The sequence below is a fragment of the Kogia breviceps genome, chromosome 12, assembly GCF_026419965.1.
Source record: "Kogia breviceps isolate mKogBre1 chromosome 12, mKogBre1 haplotype 1, whole genome shotgun sequence".
In the NCBI taxonomy this organism is placed as follows: domain Eukaryota; kingdom Metazoa; phylum Chordata; class Mammalia; order Artiodactyla; family Physeteridae; genus Kogia; species Kogia breviceps.
In genome coordinates, this window is record NC_081321.1 from 63,287,078 (window position 1) to 63,305,212 (window position 18,135).

The window sequence follows — 18,135 nt, forward strand, 5'->3', positions numbered from 1 at the left end:
AAAAAAAAAAAAGCTTATCCCCAGAAGATTCTCCCTCAAGGATCCAGGTTAGTAGCCTGAAATCAATTCAAGCAGCTAAAAGGATGAAAGGAGATTTCATGGTCTGGGGTGTCTTCTTTTGAGTGCTCTGGTTGGGGGTTTTCTTCGGCTGCCTGACTAGAGGCAAAGATTAGTGACACAGTGCTTGCTTTCAGTCATCTGCACTTCTGTGCTTTTCCCTGGAAAGAAGCTCAGGCTGTGGCAACCAGGGGTTCTTTTAATGTCTGTGGGTTAGGATGGACAGAGTTTATATAGCTACATTTACACCAAGGCACTAAGAACAGTTTTTGCTTTTTGAGAATGAACAGGTTTTTTCTTCTTCTTAAAGCAATTACAGGAAGAGGAGTAGCCTCTTTGGGAAGGCAAATTGGCTCGTTTGTGTAGCCAGAGAGGGCAACATTTTCATCAGCAGCTTTCTTATGCCCTGGATCTGATGCTTTGGTTTGAGGCGAGAGGGATTATCTTTTTTCCCCCTGGGTTTTTTCTGCAATCTAGTATAGTAAAGGAACTTTTTACAATCACATCCATAACTATGGTGCCCATAGCTTTTAGGGCTGAATGCAAAAGGTTTTTCTGACCTGGTAAGTCAAGGTCGGTAAAATATATCTATATTACACAATCCTGTACTTTTTTACTTAGGGAATAAGGTACAAGACTTTTAATAAGCTCGATGGAGCCACAACACATTGGTTTTATTTTGGGATAGGTTCCTTTTGAAAACAAAAAATAAAACAAATTTCAAGATTATTAATAATTACTACATGGCCTGGCACATAATAGGACAGTGGTTCTCAAACTGTGATCCCTGATCCTGCAGCATCACTGTGACCTGGAAACTTGTTAGAAACCCCATGGTAGGGATTCAGTAGGTGTTTGCTGAAGATAACGCTGAGTTCTTAATTCCAAAGGAGAATAATGCCATTAATACCACGTTGTAAGGCAGTGGTTCCCAAACTTAAGGCATATCAGAATAATCAGGAGGACTTGTGGAAATACAGAGTTTTGGACCCCACCACGAGCATTTCTGATTCACTAGATCTGGGATGGGAATGAGAGTCTGTATTTCTAATAAGTTCCCAGATGATGCTCATGGAGTTGTTCTGAGGACACTGCTCTGAGAACTATTGGTCTAAGACCATAATTCTCAAACCTGGCTCAACATTAGAATCTCCTGGGGTTGCTTTTAGGTGTAGAAAGGACTGGGCCCCACGTAAACCAAATCAGAATCTCTATAGGTGGGCCTGGGCATGGTAGCCTTTAACATTTCCCAGGTGATTCTAAGGAAGAGCCGGGTTTGAATTCCACTGCAGATCATCTCAAAACAAGTGGTTCTCAATCCTGCTTGTCCATTAGAATCACCTGGCAGGCTTTAAAAACCCTGATGCCTGGATGCCAATCCTAGAGGTTCTGACACAATTGCTTTGAGGTGAAACCTGGGCATTCAGGTATTTGAATGCACCCCCAAGTGTTTCTACTATGCAGCTAAAGAAAGAACCACTGCCCTAAAGATACCTTCCGGCTGTAAGAATGTCATGATTTTAGCATAATCCTATGTAAAAGACACACATTCAAGGAAAATGAACATTCCTATAGAGAAATATTTGATACTAATTTATTCTATGTCTTTGTATGGTTGCCAAGTTTATACTGAACTGATTTTATGAGCTATGAGAGTTGGTTTATTTATAACAAATTAGCTGAATTTTTTTTTTTTTTTTTTTTTCGGTATGCGGGCCTCTCACTGTTGTGGCCTCTCCCGTTGCAGAACACAGGCTCCGGACTCACAGGCCTAGCGGCCATGGCTCACGGGCCCAGCCGCTCCGTGGCATGTGGGATCTTCCCGGACCAGGGCACGAACCCGTGTCTCCTGCATCGGCCGGTGGATTCTCAACCACTGCGCCACCAGGGAAGCCCTTAGCTGAATTTTTGATTGAAGCCTTATCCCTAATGTCTGTAAAATCTACTTTCATACAAACTCACTTCTGTGTGTGTGTGTATGTATGTACATATGTATATGTTTGACAAATATCCAAAAGGGAGCACAAATAATTTTATCTACCATACTTTTAATTTATTCTCATATTTTCTTGCCAGTTAATGTTTACTTCCATTATAGTAAAATGTAGTATAATGGAAAGATAGACAAGTTAAGAACTCTGGCCCTGTCACTATAATGGATGTTTACCTGTCTGGTTTAGTTGGTCGGTTACAAATTTATGTAACATTAAGGATGCCATATGTAGGTTGAGCAAGACCACACAGAAATGACACTCAGCAGTCAGAGAAGTCCTCACTGGACTGCTGAGTCAGGGAAGCATCAATAAAGCCTTCGAGGTCCCTGCCCTAGCCTGTGAGGCAGGAAGGGAAGTGAGAGGTCAAGTGATATTCATCAAAGTAACAAAAACTCATGAACATTAACAAGCTATACATTAAACACATTTATACCCGTGGAAACCTGTCTCTATGGCATTTGCAGTAAAGCATAACCTCCCTCGCTTCACTCACAACAGCTACCAAATAGCTGTGTGATATTGAGCAAGGTACTTAGCTTTTCCTCACCTTAGATTTCAGGTAATATTGATCTTGCAGGGTTGCTTTGAGGAAGAGATGAGGTAACATTGTCTTAAACTTTTCGGCCTCTTTAACAAGAATACCCAAGACTAGGTGGCTTAAATGACAAACTGTTTATTTCTCACAGTTCTGGAGGCTGACAAGTTCAAGACCAAGAAGCCAGAAGATCCTGTGTCTGGCGAGGACAAACTTCCTAGTAGATTACCATCTTCTCACTGTGTCTTCATGTGGAGGAAGGAGTGAGGGAACTCTCTGGAATCTCTTTTACAAGGGCACTAAATTCCACTTAAGAGGGCTCCACCCTCATGTCCTAATCCCCTCCCCAAAGGTCCCACCTTCAAATACCATCACACTGGGGGTTAGGTTTCAACATATGAATTTAGGGGGGACACAAACATTGTTTATAGCAGACATGCAAAGCATTTAACCTGGTATCTGATACATGCTAGAAGTTCAGAAATATTAACTCCTTGTTTTCCCTCTGTCCTTTCTAATATTATTACAACTTCCCTTATGCCATTCTGTCCTTGGTCTTTGATCATCATCACGATCATCGGCAACCAGAAATGTCCCTCTTCTTCTCCCTGTCTCTCCTTACCCTCCTCCACATTTATTGAGCTGCAATATCTCGGCCAAGGTGCTAGGCACTGGGGGATGCGCAGATAAATAAGCTACAGCCTCTGCCCCTAGCACACCCAGTCTAGCAAGGAAGCAGGCAGGGAAACATACAATTATTATACCTTAGGTGTGAAAAGTGGGTACAGTGGCAGCGCAAGGTGTGGTGCTAAACTCAGATGTGGGACCTGGGAGTGTCTGGGGAGGCCTCCCGAAGGAGTTTAGTTTTGGGGGTTGAGCAAAAGTGACCAGATGTGGTGGGGGAGGACGTGGGAAGGGGGGGAGGGGATTCCTGGCAGAGACCAGCATGTGCACAGGTAGGGGTGAGTGGGTGCTGTCTGAGAAAGCATGGCATCAGTAAGTTAACTGGCTTGGCAACTGTAGGGCAGGTGTGAGGGATGATGAAACAGGAGGAGTCGCTGGGGGGCTACCTCATCAAAGATGGTTCTCAAAGGGTAGGTCCCAGATCCACAGCATTAGCATCAGCTGGGGTCTTGATAGGACTACAAATTCTTCTGCCCCAGCCTAGACCCATTAAAGGGGAAAAGTTGAACAGAAATATGGGGCCTAGAAATCTTTAATAAGCTCTCCAGGTGATTCTGATGCATAATAAACCCTGTCCTATACCATGATAAGAAATTTGTCTGTTTTCCTGAACGAAATGGGGGAACTATGGGAGGATTTAGGTAAGACTATTATTTTTTGAAGGCTTACCCGGAAAGAAGGGTAAAAGACAAGAAAGATGGATATGTGGAACAGGTATCAGTACTGGAGGTAAGTCCATAAGGAGAGACAGGGAAGAAATTTAAGACACTTGAGTTAGAATGTAGTATTCTTGCTTTGTGCTGGACTCATAAAAATATAAAGATAGAGAAATATATATGGTTCCTCCCCACAAGGTGTTGATAATCTAGACGTAGTAGATTCATTCCTTCTGAGAATACATTCTACCAACCCAATAAGTGCCATCCCCATTTATGGAGCATTTGCTACTCTTTGGAAGAGTGACTCTGTGGACTCAGTTTGATTGATTTGGACAAGACCACAGCGAGAGTCTCCTTATTCTTTACTCCCTGGGAAAAATCTGGGCTGAACCGGTACCACGATGGCTGTTTAGTATATAATGCAGTGAAAGGTGATGGTTAGAATAGCAAAATAAATTGATTGGATCATAATTTCTCTGGTACTCTAAATACATCCGTGGTGGTATTAAACCATGTAAATTTATAAACACATTCTTTCTGGGCTCTATGTTGGGAACAGCACAAATCTGGGCCTTATTTGCAGTAGCAGTGAGAGAACTGCCCACTGAAAAACTGGCTTTCCGCTAGGGATTGAAAAAGGCCAGCCAGACTAGATGCTTCTTTCTGCTAGATTCTTGCTTATTCTCGGCAACAGAAGCAGGCTTGCATTCAACGCTGTAGAGAAAAGGTGACGGCGGGAAGGTAATTTGTCGGATGATGCTGGACTAGAGGTTGGAGTCTACCTTCAAGCCTGTTCTCCAGGGCTGGGAGGGAAGGGAAAAGGAGGTGCTTCGCTGGCTGAGAGAGAAAGACGAAATAAAAAAAGATTTTACAAGATATTTGACAGCTGTATCTTCCCGCCACCACCTTCCCTCTAAACCCATGCGTCTCTGCTTGGAGTCTGACATAAAACGAGGAGTGAACCCCCATTTGTCTCCCTGTGCTTTCAATGAAAAAAGTCGGTGCACAAGGACGGAAATGAGCGCGGCTGAAAATAGGTGCATGACTTGTTGAGCATACAAATCATTTCCCCCCTAGTCTCCAAGGGAGGGGGGAAAAAAATCCCTCGTATTCTCCTTGCAGCCTGTGTTCTGCATTCGGGAGAGGAGGCCGAGGCTGGTTTAAGCGCTCCTCCCGCTATCCCCATAGGAAACTTTTCTCGCAGAACCGGCTCCGGACACTCGGCCGGGCGGAGACGGTGGACGTCCGGCGTGCTCCTCGCGGGCCGGGGCCCTGACCCCACGACGCGCCTGTCTCTTTAAATTCCAGCTGCGCTGCTGGGAAACAGCGCCGCCCGCCGCCCGCCGCCGAGGCTGGCAGGCGGCTGCGAGCTCGCTCGCGCTCTCGCTCCCGGCTGCGCGCCGCGGAGGGCTCGCTCGGCCCGCAGGCTGCTCGGCGGCGGCGGCGGCGGCGGCGGCGGCGGCGCGGGGCGGGGAGGCGCGGCCCGGCTGAGGAGGGAAGAAAGAGCGAGCCGGGCCGGGAGAGGCGCCGCGCCCGGTCCCGCGCCCGCGTTCGGCGGCCCCGGCAGTTTCCTTCGGGGGTGAAGAGGATGTGCCTGGCTGGTGGCTTTTTTTTTTTTTTTTTTCTTCTCCTTACAATGATTTCCATAGTAACCTGATCAAGTGGCTCAATATCGCAAACCTGAGGATTTCCGCGGCCCGCCGGCTTGTCCTCAGTCAGGTAACGCTGGGATTTCGTTCTTTGCAAAGGCAAACCGCTGCGCTTCTTCCAAACTTCCTTTTGTGGAAAATCGCCCAGCCCAACGCAGCCCGGGGTGTTTGCAACAGCGTGTTCCTTCCCAGGTGCCTGCCACGGGTCTCCTCCCCTGCTGTTCCCCCAGGACCCATTATTTAAGAAAAAAATTATATATATATAATTATATATATATATAATTCTTTTGGTTGCCCCCCTCCCCTCCTCTTTTTGATTTTCCCATCTCTGCGCTCTCGTCGGCTTTTTCCCTGAGACTAGTGATGGGGGCGCGGGGAGAAGTCGGGGCGGGGGTGGGTGGCGAGCGCGGTCCAGGGAGTGGCGGGCTCGGGTGGCTGGGCTATGGTGGGCTACTTTGGACATCTCGGCGCTAGGTGCGCCGGCCTGGGTCGCGGGGAGGGCTGTCAGCACCAGGGCGGCGGAACCGGGGACCCCCACGTTTCCAGACGAGCGAGCGAGGGACGCAGGCTTGGGGGTGATGGAGCGCTCGGCTGGGTGGCTGGCGAGCGTCCACACATCATAGCTTTTCTTCCTACTCCCCCGCCCCTCTCCGGGTTTCTCTCTTTCTCATTTCTTTCTTCCTTTCCTCATGACTGGCTCCATTCTGTTCCCTTCCTTGCCTTTTTTTTCCTCCCCTCGTTTCCGTCTCTCCTTTCCCTCTTACAATAAAGGGGAGTCGTTTGTAACCTTTGGTTCTGACAGCATGGGAAGAGCAGTGAAACCTGCAGCGTGGCCACCTCAACTTGGTCGTTTTCAGCCTCGTCCTCATGCATCAACATATTTGTTTCCTGAATCTATTGATCTCCCTTGATTCTGCAGAACTGCATTCTAAGCTGGGCGTCTATGTCAGTATCAGAGTTCTGCAGCTTGCTTCCGTGCTCCCAGTATGACGTGTATTGTAAGGGCTGCATATGTTTTAAATCCACATAAGCCATGGGTATAAAGAAATCTATCTTTTAAAAAATCTAGTTTTAGTCTAGAGAAACTTCCCTTTTAAATTATTGATAAACTTTTCCCCCCTCTTAGATATTTAATTTTAGGGGAATTGGGAGACAGGTGTGTGTTTTTTCTCCCAGTTGATGAGGAACATGCAACTTCTATTCCCTTAATTATCTCTTTAAACCTCACTCAGTTTTGCACTTCTTAGTTACTGGAATGAGTAGATAGATCATAATTAAGGTTCAGAGGCTTGCTTCCCAAAGTCGAGCCTGGCTAAAAGAACCAGCTGGGGGGCCAGGGCAATCGAGACCTGCCAAAGAATAGAAGAGGCATAGCAACTCTAGTGTAAAATACATAACTAGATTCAGACTTAAGTACTAAAGACATGAAAATACAATAAAATCAGACTTTTGCGTTTGGTTCTTAGCATGTGTATCAGCATACTAGTTATGTATAAGTTAAGACTTATTTGAAAACAGAGCCCCTATACTATAGAACCCATTCAGCCTTATTTACGTTGAGGTGCTTTTCACTATGGTTTTATTTTTCTTTGAAACTTAAGATGTCTGTATCATGTGGAAACAAAGGTGAAAAAGGGATGACTTCTATTTAACCAGAAATAGGATTTATACGGATTTCTTTTGTTTCTTACAAGATCTAGTTGTTATGCTCTCAAGTTTTCCTAAGGTCAGAGTATTTCATGGGTGAAAACAATACTAATCAATGATTTTTTCCTCACTGTGTTTCAGTGGTGTTCATAGTTTATATAGAAAAAGGTCTCCGTTTTAGAGAGCTCCCATTCCCTCCTTTCCTTTGTCTGCACATTTGTTTTTAAATTCAACTTTTAATGTAGAATAAAGGATCTTGGAGCAGAGAATGGGTCAGGAAGAAGAGACACTACTGATATAATGGAAACTATACCCAAACCAAGAAAAGATAAATATTGCCATGTCACCCCACACTGTCTTTGTTTTTAGCCAATTAAGGAGCTGTAGGTTTTAAATGTATTTTCCTCTTCTTAATTCTACACCTAATACTTTTTGGACCCGAGGTCATATTTATGCATTTCAAATGAATATTTATAAAAGACTTAAATCCTCTTAGCAGTGACATCCAAAAAGCATGTTTTTCCTGTTTTCTTCTAGTGAACAGGTGATAGTATTAATGGTCCCACATTATTGTTTGCACCTGACTTCTGATTTTTTGGTGTTCCTTGGTTGGGTGGGTTGCTCCTGACACATTTACAAGATACTCCTGGCAGGCTGCATGGAACTTGAATGTACAATTAATTGTAGATGCAATAAAATGTTCATTTTTTCTTCTTGCTTTAAGAGAGGTCATTTCCTCCTGGACATTTAATGTTTTCGGTGTGAATGCTCCTTTTTGTGTGTGGATGTGAAGGATTTAACATAAAGCCTGTTCTGATTAAGCCTTGTGTGATTTGAGGTTAAAAGGTATATTAGTGACAAGACACAAATTACTCCCTTATTTATAGTACATTGATCCCGAAACTGTTTTCTCCCCCTTGTGATTGCATCTATATATGGATCATGTAATGAAAGGTTGGGAATGATAAGCTATCTGCTTTATAATAGGAAAAAAAATCCCTCAAGTTTACTTACCTCAAGTCCCCATTTTCATGCAGAGGGATTAACAGATGTTCTTGATCTGATATTTTAATAGACTGTATTGCTGAGCACTGCTAATTACCAAGAATATATTTTGTTATTTCTGACATTGGTATAAGACAAGACATCTCTCAAGTTGTCTGGAGGGCTCCAAGTGACTCATCCTTGTAACCCATGGCAACAGGAAATGGTTGTCCTGGGTGCAAGCTGAAGTGTGGACCCAGATCCACACTTTGTGATCATTCAGGGATAATGATCCCTGATAGGAAAAGCGTGCTGCCTTCTTTGTATGGACTGGTGTTACTTTTTGACTTTAGTCAGAACAACGATTCCCAGCTGTGTGATTCCCCTTAGCTCCTCTTTCACTTGAATGTTATAAAATTTTCAGAAAACACAGGTTACTTTTTTTAACTGAAAAGAGTTTATAAAGAAGTGTGTATGTGTAACTGATTTTGTGTGTAGCTAGGATAATTAGGGTGAGAATATCACCAAATGAAACATGAGAGGCTGTGTCAACTTTAAAATGTTGGGAGTCAGGGAGGTGTGTTTGGAAATAGGACCCAAGAGGCCAAGGTTATATTCTTCCTTCTGACTGCGTCACAGAGTGATTCTTGCACTGGCCTCCTTGTTCACAGATGTCACTTGGCTTTGTTTTCTCCAGAAGAAAAATGGGCATAGTAATCTTTTTCCTGTCTTTGAATTCTCAAATATATGTGAATATGACAGTCATATATAAACACAGGTGTACATGTGTAGCAATGGTGGATACTAAAACACACACACACACATACACACACTCAGAAGCAACAGACAAGACTTACGAATAGAGAAAGGAAATCTTTCCTTATACCACTGACGTATGGGTAATGATGCTGAATATTTCCTTCCATTCAGGAAAAGGCAAATATATTACTCTCTATTCTGTAGATATGTAGTCGATGCTTAGTGACTAATCATGTAACGTAATACACAGAACTGAATAACCCCAGCAGGTATCACCCTTTTACTGACATGAATGCAAGTGAGGAATAAATTTCCTTTTTTTTTTTAAACCATTTAAGATCTCCTCTTCCCCCTCCCCCATTTCGTAGCGAAAAGTATTTTTCTGTTAGGTTAAGAGGACCTCAGGATAGGAAAAAATCCCCAGAGCTATCTTTCTACTCAGACTTCATTTTTCCTCCCAAGTCTGACTGTCGACAGTAATATCTGTTATGAGCCTCTGGTGGTGATGTTTCCACAGGTCATCACCCTCCTCTGTCCCAGATGAAGTCTCAGGACAAGCACTGCAGTAGCCTAGGTTTTGAATTCAATGTATCACTCAAGTTGGTTATGTAACTCAGTGGTCCCTTTTTTTTCCCCTAAAGCTCCAGGTCTCCAGAATTATCTGTTTACTATTATTTTATTATCTTTAAACATTGTAAAGTTGTTTTAGAATTAGCTTGGTCTCTAAGGATTTAAAAGCTGCTTGTTCATGTTATTAGATTATACAGTGTTTGTACAATGCTCCTTTTTGTTAATCTATGCAACATTTTCATATGAAACGTGGCGGTTGGGACGATTGCTGGTTGTGCTTGTTTGGGTAAGTACTTGAGATAATGGGGACCTAGATAGAGATGTAAAGGTGTGGAAACACTACCGGTGACATAGGGCCAATGTTTTCTAGCGAGCAGATTGGAAAGTCAGCATTTTTGACAAGAAGTGATCTAGAACAGTTCAGGTGTAGTCAAGGAGATTCGAAAACTTTGTATTTCTTTCACCTTGTTTTGTAGATATTTATATGCAGTCCATTTATAGGCATAACTCATATTGAGCTTTCAGTGTTTTCTACTGGGGAACATCATCTAAGTCTCCAGGCCTTACTTGGTGGCTTTTGGTAGGTTTGTAGGCATAGCATTGAGGAAGAAATGGTTCCTTTTACATGCTTATGTTGCAATTACAACTATGACCACAAAGTCATACCCTTAGGAGTTTTTTTCCATTCAAAAGAAACCTTTATGTTATTGAACTCCAACTTATGCTACCTGTTAAGATGGAATCTGACACCGTGGCTGCCTGATTGTATTGATCCATTTTTAGGCAGTATTGCACAACACTTACAGATTTAGCTTCTAGAGTAGACTGCTTGAGTTTGAATCCCAGCTCTGGTAGGTACCATGTAGGTTATTTTTGGTAATTTTGTGGATCTGAGTCTTAGTTTCCTCATCCGTAAAAGGTGTTGAGAAGGACTTTTGTAAAGACTAAATGGAAGAGAATATTAATATTTAGAACTCCTTCTGACATAAAGAAAATATTCATTGCATATTCACTACTATTATTATTACTGTTCCATTTCAACAACAGAAGCAGTATCAGAAGTCCAGTTATTTTTCTGCTTAGATTTTTCCTTCTAAGTCTGAACGTACATCATAATATTTGTCCACATAAGAGTTCTGCCCTCCCCCCTCCCCCCTTAGCTTTTCCCTACAGTCTCAAGCTGAAAGTAATGACCAGATGCCTGGGAGACAAGAATACATTTATTTGGAGGGGATCCATTCTTCTTGTTTCCAGAAAAGCTGAGTCTATATGCAGTATCAACACTATCCATAGATTCTTTTTTTAAGTCATAGTTATTCCCAGTTTTGCTTTTTTTTTTTTTTTTTTTTTTTTTGCTGTACGCGGGCCTTTCACTGTTGTGGCCTCCCCCGTTGCGGAGCACAGGCACCGCGGCCATGGCTCATGGGCGCAGCCGCTCCGCGGCACGTGGGATCTTCCCGGACCAGGGCACAAACCCGTGTCCCCTGCATCGGCAGGCGGATTCTCAACCACTGCACCACCAGGGAAGCCCTGCATTTTTTTTTTTAAACATTTTTATTGGAGTATAATTGCTTTACAATGGTATGATAGTTTCTGCTTTATAACAAAGTGAATCAGTTATACATATACATGTGTCCCCATATCTCTTCCCTCTGGCATCTCCCTCCCTATCCCACCCCTCTAGGTGGTAACAAAGCACTGAGCTGATCTTCTGTGCTTTGCGGCTGCTTCCCACTAGCTATCTATTTTACGTTTGGTAGTGTATATATGTCCATGCCACTCTCTCACTTCGTCCCAGCTTACGCTTTCCCCTCTCCGTATCCTCAAGTCCATTCTCTAGTAGGTCTGCATCTTTATTCCTCTCTTGCCCCTAGGTTCTTCTGACTATTTTTTTTAGATTCCATATATATGTGTTAGCATATAAAATAAAATAAAAATAAAAATAAAATAAAAGTAAATATATTTTTCTCTTTCTGACCTACTTCACTCTGTATGACAGACCCTAGGTCCATCCACCTCACTACAAATAACTCAGTTTCGTTCCTTTCTATGGCTGAGTAATATTCCATTGTATATATGTGCCACATCTTTATCCATTCATCTGTCGATGGAAACTTAGGTTGCTTCCATGTCCTGCCTACTGTAAATAGAGCTGCAGTGAACATTTTGGTACATGACTCTTTTTGAATTATGGTTTTCTTAGGGTATATGCCCAGTAGTGGGATTGCTCTGTTGCATGGTAGTTCTATTTTTAGTTTTTTAAGGAACCTCCATACTGTTCTCCATAGTGGCTGTATCAATTTACATTCCCACTAAAAGTGCAAGAGGGTTCCCTTTTCTCCACACCCTCTCCAGCATTTATTGTTTCTAGATTTTTTTGATGATGGCCATTCTGACCGGCGTGAGATGATATCTCATTGTAGTTTTGATTTGCATTTCTCTAATGATTAATGATGTTGAGCATTCTTTCATGTGTTTGTTGGCAATCTGTATATCTTCTTTGGACAAATGTCTATTTAGGTCGTCTGCCCATTTTTGGATTGGGTTGTTTGTTTTTTTGATATTGAGCTGCATGAGTTGCTTGTATGTTTTGGAGATTAATCCTTTGTCCATTGCTTCATTTGCAAATATTTTCTCCCATTCTGAGGGTTGTCTTTTTGTCTTGTTTATGGTTTCCTTTGCTGTACAAAAGCTTTGAAGTTTCATTAGGTCCCATTTCTTTATTTTTGTTTTTATTTCCATTTCGCTAGGAGGTGGGGCAAAAAGGATCTTGCTATGATTTATGTCATAGAATGTTCTGCCTATGTTTTCCACTAAGAGTTTTTTACTGTCTGGCCTTACATTTAGGTCTTTAATCCATTTTGAGTTTATTTTTGTGTATGGTGTTAGGGAGTGTTTTAATTTCATTCATTTACATGTAGCTGTCCAGTTTTCCCAGCACCACTTATTGAAGAGGCTGTCTTTTCTCCATTGTATATCCTTGCCTCCTTTATCAAAAATAAAGTGACCATATGTGTGTGGGTTTATCTCTGGGCTTTCTATCCTGTTCCATTGATCTATATTTCTGTTTTTGTGCCAGTACCATACTGTCTTGATTACTGTTGCTTTGTAGTATAGTCTGAAGTCAGGGAGCCTGATTCCTCCAGCTCCTTGTTTCTTTCTCAAGATTGCTTTGGCTATTTGGGGTCTTTTGCGTTTCCATACAAATTGTGAAATTTTTTGTTCTAGTTCTGTGAAAAATGCCATTGGTAGTTTGATAGGGATTGCATTGAATCTGTAGATTGTTTTGGGTAGTAGAGTCATTTTCACAATATTGATTCTTCCAATCCAAGAACATGGTATATTTCTCCACCTATTTCTATCATCTTTAATTTCTTTCATCAGTGTCTTATAGTTTTCTGCATACAAGTCTTTTGTCTCCTTAGGTAGGTTTATTCCTAGATATTTTATTCTTTTTGCTGCAATAGTAAATGAGAGTGTTTTCTTAATTTCACTTTCAGATTTTTCATCATTAATCTATAGGAATGCAAGAGATTTCTTTGCATTAATTTTGTATCCTGCTACTTTACCAAATTCATTGATGAACTCTAGTAGTTTTCTGGTAGCATCTTTAGGATTCTCTATGTATAGTATTATGTCATCAAACAGTGACAGCTTTACTTCTTCTTTTCCAATTTGGATTCCTTTTATTTCTTTTTTTTTTCTCTGATTGCTGTGGCTGAAACTTCCAAACCTATGTTGAATAATAGTGGTGAGAGTGGGCAGCCTTGTCTTGTTCTGATCTTAGTGGAAATGGTTTCAGTTTTTCACCATTGAGAATGATGTTGGCTGTGGGTTTGTCATATATGGCCTATATTATGTTAAGGAAAGTTCCCTCTATGCCTACTTTCTGGAGGGTTTTTGTCATAAATGGGTGTTGAATTTTTGTTGAAAGCTTTTTCTGCATCTATTGAGATGATCATATAGTCTTTCTACTTCAGTTTGTTAATATGGTGTATCATGTTGATTGATTTTCGTATATTGAAGAATCCTTGCATTCCTGGAATAAACCCCACTTGATCATGGTGTATGATCCTTTTAATGTGCTGTTGGATTTTGTTTGTTAGTATTTGATTAAGGATTTTTGCATCTATGTTCATCAGTGATATTGGCCTGTGGTTTTCTTTCTTTGTGACATCTTTGTCTGGTTTTGGTATCAGAGTGATGGTGGCCTCATAGAATGAGTGTGGGAGTGTTCCTCCCTCTGATATATTTTGGAAGAGTTTGAGAAGGATAGGTGTTAGCTCTTCTCTAAATGTTTGACAGAGTTCACCTGTGAAGCCATCTGGTCCTGGGCTTTTGTTTGTTGGAAGATTTTTAATCACAGTTTCAATTTTAGTGCTTGTAATTGGTCTGCTCATATTTTCTATTTATTCTGGTTCAGTCTCGGAAGGTTGTGCATTTCTAAGAATTTGTCCATTTCTTCCAGGTTGTCCATTTTATTGGCATACAGTTGCTTGTAGTAATCTCTCATGATCCTCTGTATTTCTGCAGTGTCAGTTGTTACTTCTCCTTTTTCATTTCTCATTCTATTGATTTGAGTCTTCTCCTGTTTTTTCTTGATAAGTCTGGCTAATGGTTTATCAATTTTGTTTATCTTCTCAAAGAACCAGCTTTTAGTTTTATTGATCTTTGCTATCGTTTCCTTCATTTCTTTTTCATTTATTTCTGATCTTTATGATTTCTTCTTTCTGCTAACTTTGGGGGTTTTTTTGTCCTTCTTTCTCTGATTGCATTAGGTGTAAGGTTAGGTTGTTTGAGATGTTTCCTGTTTCTTAAGTAGGGTTGTATTGCTATAAACTTCCCTCTTAGAACTGCTTTTGCTGCATCCCATAGGTTTTGGGTAGTCATGTTTTCACTGTCATTTGTTTGTAGGTACTTTTTGATATCCTCTTTGATTTCTTCAGTGACCTCTTGGTTATTAAGTAGTGTGTTGTTAACCTCCATGTGTTTGTATTTCTTACAGTGTTTTTCCTGTAATTGATATCTAGTCTCATAGCGTTGTGGTAGGAAAAGATACTTGATACGATTTCAATTTTCTTAAATTACCAAGGCTTGATTTGTGACCCAAGATATGATCTATCCTGGAGAATGGTCCATGAGCACTTGAGAAGAACGTGTATTCTGTTGTTTTTGGATGGAATGTCCTATAAATATCAATTAAATCCATCTTGTGTAATGTATCATTTAAATCTTGTGTTTCCTTATTTATTTTCATTTTGGATGATCTGTCCATTGGTGAAAGTGGGGTGTTAAATTCCCCTACTATGATTGTGTTACTGTCGATTTCCCCTTTTATGGCTGTTAGTATTTGCCTTATGTATTGAGGTGCTCCTATGTTGGGTGCATAAATATTTACAATTGTTATATCTTCTTCTTGGATTGATCCCTTGATCATTATGTAGTGTCCTTCTTTGTCTCTTATAGTAGTTTTTATTTTAACGTCTATTTTGTCTGATATAAGTATTGCTACTCCAGCTTTCTTTTGATTTCCATTTGAAAGGAATATATTTTTCCATCCCCTCACTTTCAGTCTGTATGTGTCCCTACGTCTGAAGTGTGTCTCTTGTAGACAGCATATATACAGGTCTTGTTTTTTTATCCATTCAGCCAGTCTGTGTCTTTTGGTGGGAGCATTTAATCCATTTACATTTAAGGTAATTATCGATATGTATGTTCCTATTACCATTTTCTTAATTGTTTTGGGTTTATTATTGTAGGTCTTTTCCTTCTCTTGTGTTTCCTGCCTAGAGAAGTTCCTTTAGCATTTGTTGTAAAGCTGGTTTGGTGGTGCTGAATTCTCTTAGCTTTTGCTAAGAGAAAACCTGTAAAGGTTTTAATTTCTCCATCAAATCTGAATGAGATCCTTGCTGGGTAGAGTAAACTTGGTTTTAGGTTTTTTCCTTCATCACTTTAAATATGTCCTGCCACTCTTGACTGGCTTGCAGAGTTTCTGTTGAAAGATAGGCTGTTGATCAGCTGTAAACCTTCTGGGGATTCCCTTGTGTGTTATTTGTTGTTCTCCCTTGCTGCTTTTAATATTTGTTCTTTGTATTTAATTTTTGATAGTTTGGTTAATGTGTCTTTGATTAATGTTTCTCTTTGGGTTTATCCTGAGTGGGACTCTCTGCGCTTCCTGGACTTGATTTACTATTTCCTTTCCCATATTAGGGAAGTTTTCAACTATAATCTCTTCATATATTTTTGCAGTCCCTTTCTTTTTCTCTTCTTCTTCTGGGACCCCTATAATTCGAATATTGGTGCCTTTAATGTTGTTCCAGAGGTCTCTGAGACTGTCCTCAGTTCTTTTCATTCTTTTTTGTTTATTCTGCTCTGCAGTAGTTATTTCCACTATTTTATCTTCCAGGTCACTTATCCTTTCTTCTGCCTCAGTTATTCTGCTATTGATTCCTTCTGGAGAATTTTTAATTTCATTTGTTGTGTTATCACTGTTTGCTCTTTAGTTCTTCTAGGTCCTTTTTAAACCTTTCTTATATTTTCTCCATTCTATTTCTATGATTTTGGATCATCTTTACTATTGTTCTGAATTCTTTTTCAGGTAGACTGCCTATTTCCTCTTCATTTGTTAGATCTGGTGGTTTTTTGCCTTGCTCCTTCATGTGCTGTGTATTTCTCTGTCTTCTCATCTTGCCTAACTTACTGTGTTTGGGGTCTCCTCTTCGCAGGTTGCAGGTTCGTAGTTTCCATTGTTTTTGGTGTCTGTCCCCAGTGGCTAAGGTTGCTTCAGTGGGTTGTGTAGGCTTCCTGGTGGAGGGGACTAGTGCCTGTGTTCTGGTGGATGAGGCTGGATCTTGTCTTTCTCGTGGGCAGGTCCATGTCTGGTGGTGTGTTTTGGGGTGTCTGTGGCCTTATGATTTTAGGCAACCTCTGTGCTAATGGATGGGGTTGTGTTCCTCTCTTGCTAGTTGTTTGGCATAGGGTGTGCTGCACTGTAGCTTGCTGCTCATTGAGTGGAGCTGGGTCTTAGTGATGGAGATCTCTGATAGAGCTTTTGCTGTTTGATATTACGTGGGGCCGGGAGGTCTCTGGTGGACCAATGTCCTGTCTTGGCTCTCCCACCTCAGTGGCACAGCCCTGATGCCTGGGTGGAGCACCAAGAGGCTGTCCTCCACACGGCTCAGAACAAAAGGGAGAAAAAAAAGAAAGAAAGAAAAAGATAAAGTTATTAAAATAAAAAATAATTATTAAGAAAAATTTTTTTAAGTAATAAAAAAATGGACAGACAGAACCCTAGGACAAATGGTAAAAGCAAAGCTATACAAACAAAATCACAGAAGCATACACATACGCACTCAGAAAAAGAGAAAAAGGGATAAAAAACATATCGTTGCTCCCAAAGTTCTCCTCAATTTGTGATGATTCCTTGTCTATTCACAGATGCAGGGTACATCAAGTTGGTTGTGGAGCTTTTATCCGCTGCTCCTGAGGATGCTGGGAGAGATTTCCATTTTTCTTCTTTGTTCGCACAGCTCCCGGGGTTCAGCTTTGGATTTGGCCCCGCCTCTGCGTGTAGGTCACCTGAGGGCGTCTGTTTTTCGCTTAGACAGGACGGGGTTAAAGGAGCTGCTGATTCCGGGGCCCTGGCTCACTCAGGCCGGCAGGAGGGAGGGGCGCGGGTCGAGCCTGCGCCGGCGTGACGTTGCAGCAGCCTGAGGCGCGCCATGTATTCCCCCAGGAAGTGGTCCCTGGATCCCGGGACCCTGGCAGTGGCGGGCTGCACAGGCTCCCAGGAGGGGAGGTGTGGAGAGTGACCCGTGCTTGCTCACATATTTCTTGGTGGCAGCAGCAGCAGCCTTAGCGTCTCATGCCCGTCTCTGGGGTACGGGCTGATAGCCGCGGCTCGCGTCCGTCTCTGGAGCTCCTTTACGTGGCGCTCTTAATCCCCTCTCCTCCTCCTCGCGCACCAGGAAACAAAGAGGCAAGAAAAAGTCTCTTGCCTCTTAGGCAGCTCCAGACTCTTTCCCGGACTCCCTCCAGGCTAGCCGTGGCGCACTAGCCCCTTCAGGCTGTGTTCATGCCGCCAGTTCTCTCCCTGGGATCTGACCTCCGAAACTGGAGCCTCAGCTCCCAGCCCCCAGCCCCCGCCTACCCCGGCAGGTGAGCGGACAAGCCTCTCGGGCTGGTGAGTGCCGGTCAGCACCTATCCTCTGTGCGGGAATCTCTCCGCTTTGCCCTATGAACCCCTGTGGGTCTGCTCTCCTCTGTGGCTCCGAAGCTTCCCCCCTCTGCCACCCGCAGTCTCCGCCCACCCGCAGTCTCCGCCCACGAAGGGGCTTCTAGTGTGTGGACAGCTTTCCTCCTTCACAGCTCCCTCCCACTGGTGCAGGTCCCATGCTTATTTTTTTGTCTCGGTTTTTTCTTTTTTTTCTTTTGCCCTACCCAGGTATGTGGGGGAGTTTCTTGACTTTTGAGAGGTCAGAGGTCTTCTGCCAGCGTTCAGTAGGTGTTCTGTAGGAGTTATTCCACATGTAGATGTACTTCTGATGTATTTGTGGGGAGGAAGGTGATCTCCGCGTCTTACTCTTCCGCCATCTTGA

The 18,135-nt window shown here is 42.3% G+C and overlaps 1 protein-coding gene across 2 annotated transcripts in view; it reads left to right on the top strand.

The window, feature by feature from the left end:
• Positions 1–5,392: 5,392 nt before the first annotated feature.
• NAV3 (neuron navigator 3) overlaps positions 5,393–18,135 on the top strand; it is an 832,636-nt gene continuing 819,893 nt past the window's right edge. Inside the window, exon 1 of one of the 2 annotated variants that reach the window (XM_067009787.1) lies at positions 5,393–5,648. The gene's annotated coding sequence lies outside the window, so the exon portion shown is untranslated. The remainder of the gene's footprint in view (positions 5,649–18,135) is intronic. The other variant, XM_067009786.1, reaches the window with a different exon arrangement.